Source organism: Herpailurus yagouaroundi, unplaced genomic scaffold (genome assembly GCF_014898765.1).
Source record: "Herpailurus yagouaroundi ecotype Mexico unplaced genomic scaffold, PumYag 164, whole genome shotgun sequence".
NCBI lineage: Eukaryota > Metazoa > Chordata > Mammalia > Carnivora > Felidae > Herpailurus > Herpailurus yagouaroundi.
In genome coordinates, this window is record NW_024412405.1 from 50190964 (window position 1) to 50200574 (window position 9611).

A 9611-nucleotide genomic window follows, 5' to 3' on the forward strand; every position below is an offset into this window, starting at 1 on the left:
TAAAAACAAAGCAAAACAAAAACACTCTCAAACAGGTCAGATAACACCATTCCCTGCCCTGCCCCCAAGATAAAAAAAATATGAATACTTTTAGTAATAATTCAGAATTCATCTTTATCTCCTACCTGCTTCATCAGTGGAAGTTTTTTGGGTTTTTTTTCTGTTTGTTTTTTTTAGACATTTATACTGTGTATATAGGTATAAACTTGTATTAGATGACAAGTGATATTTTTAAGTCCAGGTAGAGAAAGAAGCAATCATTTTTAACTAAAACACTTCTACATTTTTTGATTATTGTTCAACTTGCTACCATTTAGAAAAAAAGCAAAATTTCCATAGTGTTCATTTCAAATCTTACTGCTTTACAACTGTGGTATACCTTCCACTAAAAATAAAAAGATGAAGCAGTCAATCCAGGGATTCCTTGGACATGGCTTCCATTGGGAAGAGATGGGAAGGACATGATGGCAAAGAGAGGACCAATAGATAAAAGGTAAGTTAAAGATACAAGAGTCTTCTTTAAAGAAATGAAAGAAAAAGAAAATGTTAGTTTCAAGAAAAAGGAAAAACATTGAAAGCCCATGTGTCAAGCTATAACCAAAACCATGTTCTATCTTAAGTAGGTTTTGTTTTTTTCCCCCTTTTTCTTTTTTCTCTTTTTTTTTCAGATAAAATCTCTCCCCAAACCATCATCACTTTTTTAATGCTGCCCACACTGCTTCATCTTCAGATCCTTCAACTCCAAATTTCTCAGGTGAAGGGCTTGCAGAAGGTTTCTTTTCTGGAGAGCTTTCTGGTTCCTCCTCTTTGGGAACCGCTTTTCCTTTGATGCCCTTTGAAGCTGTTGGAGAGAGCCTGCTTCCCTTTGCCTTTCTTTCACGGGGATTGGTGTCACTACAGCCTTTAGCCTCAGTTTGGGAATTTGCTTCACTTCAGGTTTGGACTTTTTAGTCATCTTTTTGGTTTTTTTCTTTTCTGTCTATTTTTAAATAACTTTAAAGTCTATTTATTCATTTTGAGAGAGAGAGAGAGCATGAGCAAAGGAGGGGCAGAGAGAGAGGGAGGGAGAGAATCCCGAGCAGGCTCCTCCATGCTGCCAGCACAGAGTTCAACACAGGGCTCAATCCAACCAACTGTGAGATCATGACCTGAGTCAAAATCAAGATTCAGGCCCATAACCAACTGATCCACCCAGGCACCCCTGTTTTTATTTTTTGAACTGCCATAGTCACTTTCATTATTGTCTTCTATTAGGAAATCATCTCAGCCAGAATCTTTCTTATGGAATGGTGCCTCATCCTCCACTTCTTGTTCTTCTCCACTGCCCACATCTTCTATGAGCCTCTCTATGTGTTTGGAAGCTACTTTAGAGCCTGCCTGCCATTGCTGGAACACACTTTTGTGACCTTCTTTTGCATCTTCACACTGTCCTCTGCTGAGTGAGAATCATCCTTCTTGGTCTCCACATCTTTTTCTTCTGAGTTCTCACTGTCTTCTTATGAATTCATTCAAGATTGCCTCTTAATTTTAACTTCTCAGGAAGATGATTGAATTTTCTTAGCTGGAGTGTCTAAATCTCTTCCATAATCTTCATCAGCATCATCAGATTCCTGAAACTGAATAATCAATGACCTTTCTATTTCTGACAGGCTGAGACATGTTTGTTGTCAAAACAGGACCCAGTGTAGAAGCCGAAGACCAGGACCCCTCTTCCCAACTTTGGTCAATGGGGCCATTTATGTGGAACCTGGAGCTGCTGGCTTCTCAAACTCCACTGCTTCTTGGTTCAGTGCCCCTTAATCTGACAGGCCCCCCCCTTTTCCCCCATCTCTTCCTTCTTATTTTTTTATTAATTTGTCTTTTGGGGCTTCCTAGGAACTTACCTATTTAAATAAAGGCCACATTGATACAGTAACCCAAGTCCTTTTGTACCCAGTGGAGTCAGTTTTCCTAACCTAGCATACTGCAAGTGCTGGTCTAATCTAACGTGGATAAACATGTTATCGAAGAAGGTTTTCAGCAATATTTCATCAAATAAACTTAGATTGACATTCAGATTTTCCCATTATAAACCTGTTGATGGTGTGATTAAGACTTGACAAAGATCATAACTTTGTAAAATTATGAAACTGATCACTGATATCCATGTGAAGTCCTCTTTCAAACAGTTGGTGTAAGTTGCAAAGTTTTAAAAACTGAGCATGGTAGAAAATATGTAACACTGAACTGTTCTCACCCTTTGGGTTGTGTCACAGTCCTAGAACTCTGAAGAAGTCCACATTTTATCATTAACAGAGGAGATAATTCTATCAATGGCCAGACTAGAATATTACTTGAATCCTAAAATACAGTATTATCATATCTGCCTACAGTCAACTCTAAAAATACTTGTCAGAGTAGATAGCTGTGTTTCTATCAAACCTCCAAGATAAAGTTACATGGTTATTTTTTGTGTCAAATTGTCAATACCTGCTTTTGTGGAAGAATTTAATATGAGATTTGTTTTTACTGTAATAAAACACCTGGTGTCTCAGTTGTGAGGAAAAGGAAATATGTCCTAACCTACCTTTAATTATGTGAGATTATTGATATTATTGATATCTACCAAAAGAACTCGACAATAATGAATAATCAAATTGGATCTGGTAAGTTAGCAAGAAAGAGCACCAAAATATTAACACTGCATATGGCTGGGTAGTATGGAAAGACTTCCTCTGTTTAAATTTAAAAGAATGTACTAAACTTTAAAGGATTTATATTATATCCAAATTCAATAGACTACTGGATGCTTAAAAAGTTCTATAGCCCTCTCATCTGACCAACAGTGTATCATACCATAGCTAAAGCCATAATTTTGAGAAAAGTATTCAGACATTCTCAGTTACCATTTATTTGAAGCAATAATGGTAATTTCAAAGAGAATATATTCTTTCATGCAGTATTTCAGCTTAGGTGAAAACCCAGAAATTACATCACTTATATTTCCAGCACATCTTTGATCCTGGCTCCTAAAATGACACTGTTTCACTGATAAAAATGTAATATATATGATTTTACTTAGGCATACCTTATTAAACATATCTTATTTATTATCAGAAAGGAAACATTACAGAATCATATTACATTAGTGTAAGGACTTTATTACCAGATTTAAGGATGTCAATATAATGTAATAAAATTACTTTAAAATGATGAAAGGAATAAAACATTCTACTAGACAGCTCATAAAGAGCATAGGATGGAAACATGAGATAAATACTGTATACAATAATTTAATAAATGTTACATTTAATGTTATTAGTGGTAGATTCCAGTCATGCCATATTTTATTTAAAAGTTTACATGCCAAGATAACCAAAAGATACCCAAGGATTGCTCAAATTCTATCATTTATTGTATGTATGCAGTAATATATGAAGGGAAAAAGAGTGTTATATATTCTCCCTAATATCTCTTATTATTTTATGGTACAAGTTTAGCATACTGCAGATATATCTGTGAGTATAAATCAATATTAGAAACAAAAGCCATATGACTATCACCTTTTTTCGATGGAGAAACAAAATGGATAATTGTTCCATTTGCTACATTTTATTAATTCTAAGATACATTTAATCATATAATGATCCTTTCTATAAATTTACTACTATGTATGAGAAGAATAATGCAATTAAACTATAACCCAATTCTTTCTTTTTCCTCGTGAATCCTTATGACAATCTTGTTATTTTATGACAATCTTTCCTGTTACAATCCCAAGTCATAGGTATCAGGCCTATGCCTCCCTTTCATGCTGGGGAGAAACCAATATTCCTCAAACCATTAATACTGAGATTTCAATATAGAACTGGACCTGTGTTGGGTCTACCTCCAGGGAAGATGGCAGAGTTGAGGGATTCTACTAAGCTTACCTCAACATATAGATACACCTAGATAACACATAATCAGTATAAATAACCCAGAAAATAACCCACCCAAAGACTGGCAGAACAGAGTCTCCACAGCCAAATAGAGAAGCCACATTGAAAACAGTAGGAAAGGCAGAGACGTCGGGAACCAAACTGAACCAGGAGGGAGGACCACTGCAAACAGAGAGGACATAAAGGAACAGATTTCATATCAAGCACCACGGGCATGGGGGACCCACACTGGAAAGAAAAATTGTCATAACATTTAGCTTTGAAAACCAGAAGCCTCTAATTTTGTGAGTTCATACAGTTAGCGGGGCTTAACACCTAGAAATATAAAAATCAGCAGGCTTGGATCCGGGAGAGCCAGAGGGCCATAGGAAACTGAGTACCCACCCTTAAAAAGATAGCATATCAAATAACTCCACTGTGAGACAGCATAGTAACAGCAGTTTGAAAAATGCCTGGGGTATATGGCAAAGAGATTTATTTGCTAATGTCAGAACATTTGCAAGAGAGGCAGGGATCTTTAGATTTCTCCAAAACAAAAGAGCCATTTCCCTCTCCCAGCCCCCAGCCTAGATACAACACTGGAACTAGTGTGAATACTCTCCATCCTGCTTGCTAATAGTGTCCCCTGCCCATACATTTTCTTGACAACCCACCATCTCAGGAGTTCTCCAAAGTAACTCCAGGTCTCCTCCAATAGCAGACCTTTGCAAACATTAACATCATATGACCTGACCCTGTGCTTTCCTGCAGAGTTGCTCAATACAACACGTCTCTGGCAGGAGTCCATGCAAAGCAACACCACGAGCTTGGCATTGTGCAAAAAGCAATCACAAAGCCCAGCACCACTGAAAACTGACTCCTGCCTAGGGGAGAGGGGAAGATAACCACACACAGAGCCCAACTATAGTCCCAGCAATAGGACTATAGTCAAGCCTGACTGTAGGCCCCATCAACCAATGAAAAGGGCACTAAGAGAAAGCATCCTGCAGTTTGGTGTGATCATAGTTCTGTCAAATGCCTGGTCTGATCCAACTCAAGCCCAAGCCAGCCCCAGACTGTCTCACTAAAAATACAAGGCCACCTTGATCTTGAGTAATATCAGACAAAACCTGCCCACAACAGGCAAAGAGAGCCATGGCAGATGACTGGACTGAGGCAAGCAAAACTCAGCCTCAACAACAGGGCACACATAACACACATAGGAGACATCCCTGAAGCATCATGTTCTGGTGAACTGGGGACACTGGACTACAGAGTACCATAGGACCTTGTGTTTATTAGGCCACTACTTTCAAGAGAAGGAGAAGTAGCTGACTTTCCTAACAGAGACAAAGAGTTAGACAGTATGAGACACAGGAGGATGTCCCAAATGAAAGAACAGGACAAAAATCACAGCAAGAGAACTAGGTGAAACACAGACAAGTAATACCCCGATAGAAAAGTTAATGTTCACAAAAATACTCACTAGACTTGAGAAAAGAGTGGAGGATCTAGTGAGAACCTCAACAAAGGGATAGAGAACATAAAAAAGAACAAATAAAAGATGAATAACTCAATAAGTGAAATTAACAATACACTAGTTGGCGGGGGGAGGGGGCGCACCTGGGTGGTTCAGTTGGCTAAGTGACCAACTTCAACTCAGGTCATGATCTTACAGTTCGTGGGTTCAAGCCCTGCATTGGGCACTGTGTTGACAGTTCAGAACCTGGAACCTGCTTCAGATTCTGTGTCTCCCTCTCTCTCTGCTCCTGCCTCACTCCTGCTGTGTTTCTCTCTCTCTCTTTTAAATGAAATAAACATTAAAAAAAAAAAAAGTACACCAGAGGGAATAAATAGTAGACTAGAGGAAGTAGAAGAACTAATCAGCAACCTGGAGGACAGAGTAATGGAAAGTAATCAAGCAATGAACAATATAAAGAAAAAAGAATAATAAAATATGAGAATAGATTAAGGGAATTCAATGACACCATCAAGTGTAATAACATTTGCAGAAGGAGAAGAGATAAAAGGGAACAGATTATTTATTTGAAGAAATAATAGCTGACAACTTTCTAAATCTGGGAGAGGCGGGGGAGAAATCCAAGTCTAGGAGGCAAAGAGATACTCCAACAAAATCAATCCAAGGAGGTCCACACCAAGATATATAGTAATTAAAATGGCATGAAGTACTGATAAAGAGAGAATTTTAAGAGAAGCAAAAGAAAACAGTTACATGCAAGGTAAACGTTGTAAGGGACTATTAGCTGATTTTTCTGCAGAAACTTTGCAGGCTGAGAATGCCATGATATATTCAAAGTGCTGAAATAAAACAAACAAAAACAACAAAGAACAAAAAAACCCTGCAGACAAGACTATCCAGAAAGGCTATCATTCAGAATACAAAGAGAGATCAACAGTTTTCCAGATAAAAGTTAAAGGAATCCAGCATTCCTGGGTGGCTCATTCTGTTAAGCACCTGACTCTTGATTTCATCTCAGGTCATGATCTTGCATTTTTATGAGTTCAAGCCCTGCATTTGTTTCTGCACTGGTAACATGGAGCCTACTTGTGATTTTCTCTCTCTCCCTCTTTCTCTTCCACTCTCCTATCCACACTGTCTCTCTCTCAAAATAAATAAACTTTAAAAAAAAGTTAAAGAAATCCATCACCACTAAATAAGCCATACAAGAAATGTTAAAGGGGACTCTTTGAATGGAAAGGAAAGACCATAAGTAAGAGCAAGAAAAGCAGGAAGCACAGAAACAGTAATATTAGTCAAGGGATTCACAAAATAAAAAGAAGTAAAGTAGGACACCATATACCTAAAAAATGTGTGTGGGGGTGGGGGGAGGGCGAGGGAGTAAGAATTTAATGCTTTTTAGAATGGGTTCAAACTTAAGGGACCATCAATTTAATATAGACTGCTATATGCATATGATGTTATATATAAATAGTAACCACAAATAAAAATGTGAAAGAAGGGAGTGAGAGAAAAAAGGAAGAGAGAAGAAGTACAAAAACAACTGTAAAACAAATTTAAAAATGACAATAAGTACATATCTACCCATAATTACTTTGAATATAAATGGACTAAATTTTCCAATCAAAACACATAGGGCAAAGGAATGGATAAGAAAGCAAGACCCATCTATATGCTGCCTACGAGGGACTCGTTTCAGACCTAAAGACGCATGCAGATTGAGAGTGAAGGTCTAGAAATACATTTACCAAGCAAATTTAAGTGAAAACAAAGGTAGGGTGGCAATACTTTTATAAGATAAAATAGACATTAAATACTCTAACAAGAGACAAAAAAGGACCCTATAATATCTTAAAGGGAATAATCCAACAAGAATATATAACAATTATAAATATTTATACATATAACATAGGAGCAGGCAAATGCATAAAGCAGCTATTAGCAAACATAAAGGAAGTAATCAATAGTAATACAATAATAGTAGAGGACCTTAACACTGCACTTACATCAATAGATACATAATCCAAACAGAAAACCAACAAGGAAACTGTGGCTTTGAATGACACAATGGACTTAATGGATCTAACAGATATATTCAGGATATTTTATTTCCAAACAGTGGAATACATATTCTTTTTCAAGTGCACATGGAACATTCTCCAGAACAGATCACATGTTAGGTCACAAAACAAGTCTCAACAAATGCACAAAGATGGAAGTCACACCATGCATCTTTTCCCACCACAATACCATGAAACTAGAAATCAACCACAAGAAAATCTGAAAAGAACACAAATACATGGAGAGTAACTAACACGCTCCTAAATAATGAATAGGTCAACCAAGAGGTTGATCGATCAAAGAGGAAATAAAAGGAAAAAAAAAACCTGGAACAAATGAAAATGAAAATACAATTGTCCAAAATGTCTGGGATACAGCAAAAGGTTTCCTAAGAGAGAAGTTTATAGCAATACAGGCTTAACTCAAGAAGTAAGAAAAATCTCAAACAACCTAAATTTATACCTACCAGAGCTGGAAAAACAAGAACTAAACACCCCAAACCATTAAAAAGAAGTAAATAATAAAGAGTAGAACAGAAATAAATGAAATAGAAACTGAAAAAAAAATCAATGAAAACAGGAACTAATTTTTTTTAACTTTAATGTTTATTTATTTTTGAGAGACAGATTGAGAGAGAGAGAGAGAGAGCACACAAATGGGGAGAGGCAGCGAGAGAGGAAGACACAGAATCTAAATCAGGCTCCAGACTCCAAGCTGTCTGCACAGAGCCTGATGTGGGACTTGAACTAACAAACTTCAAGATTAGGACCTGAGCTGAAGTCAGACGCTTTACTGGCTGAGCCACTCAGGTGCCCCAGGAACTAGTTCTTTGAAAAGATTAACAAAATTGATAAGCCTTTAGCCAGATTCATAAAAAAAGAGATAGAAAGAAACAGAAAGAGAGATGAGACCGAGACAGAGAGAGACAGGACTCAAATAAAATTCAGAACTGAAAGAGGAGAAATAACCATTAATAGCAGAGAAAACAAACGATTTAAGAGAATATTATAAAAAATTAAATGCCAACAAATTGGACAACCTAGCATATATGGATAAATTTTTGGAAACATAAAATCTCCCAAAGCTGAATCAGGAAGAAATAGGTCATTTGAACAGACAGATTATCAGCAATGAAATGAAATCAGTATTCAAAAAACTCTCAAGGAACAAAAATCCAAGACCAGATGGCTTCACAGGTGAATTCTACCGAACATTTAAAGAAGACATAATACTTGTCCTTCTCAAAGCTGTCCTTTTATTTCAACAAATAGAAGAAGAAGGAAAACTTTCCAATTCATCCTGTGAGGCCAGCATTACCTGGATATCAAAATACATTGAAGAAACTACCAAAAAGAACTACAGGCCCATATCTTTAAAAAAAAACATAAATGCAAAAACCCTCAACAAAATATTAGTAACCTGATTCCAATAATACATTTAAAAAATCATTCACTACAATCAAGTGGGATTTATTCCTGAGTTAGAAGAATGGCTCAATATTTGCGAATTAATCACTGTTATATATCATATCAACAAGTGAAAGAATAAAACCATCTGATCATTTCAATAGGTGCAGACAAAGCATTTGACAACACCCATTCATGATGAAAACCCTCAACAACATAGGTTGAGAGGGAACATATCTCAACATAATAGTAGCCATATATGAAGCACCCACAGCTAACATACACAATAGAGAAAAACTGAGAGCTTTTCCCCTAAGGTCAGGAACAAGACAAGGATGTCTACCCTCACCACTTTTATTTAACATAGTACTGGAAGTCCCAGCCACAGCAATCACACAAGAAAAAGGAATACAAGGCATCCAAATTGGTAAGTAAGAAGTAAAAGTTTCACTATTTGCATATGATACGCTATGTAGAAAAGCCTAACAATGCTATCAAAAAACTACCAAGAACTGATAAATGAATTCAGTAAAGTCACAGGATACAAAATCAATGTACAGAAAGTTGTTACATTTTTTATACACTAATTATGAAGCGATAGGAAAAGAAATTAAGAAAACAATCCCATTTTCAATTGCACCAATAGCAGTAAAACACCTCAGGATAAACTTAACCAAACAGATGCAAGACTGTACTCTAAAAAATAGAAAATATCGATGAAAGAAATTGAAGATGACACAAATAAATGGAAGAGTATTTCAGGCT

The 9611-nt window shown here is 36.6% G+C and overlaps 1 pseudogene; it reads right to left on the reverse strand.

Annotated features, from left to right (window-relative positions):
* Positions 1 to 606: 606 nt before the first annotated feature.
* Positions 607 to 1678, reverse strand: LOC121037972 (nuclear ubiquitous casein and cyclin-dependent kinase substrate 1-like; annotated as a pseudogene).
* Positions 1679 to 9611: the final 7933 nt, after the last annotated feature.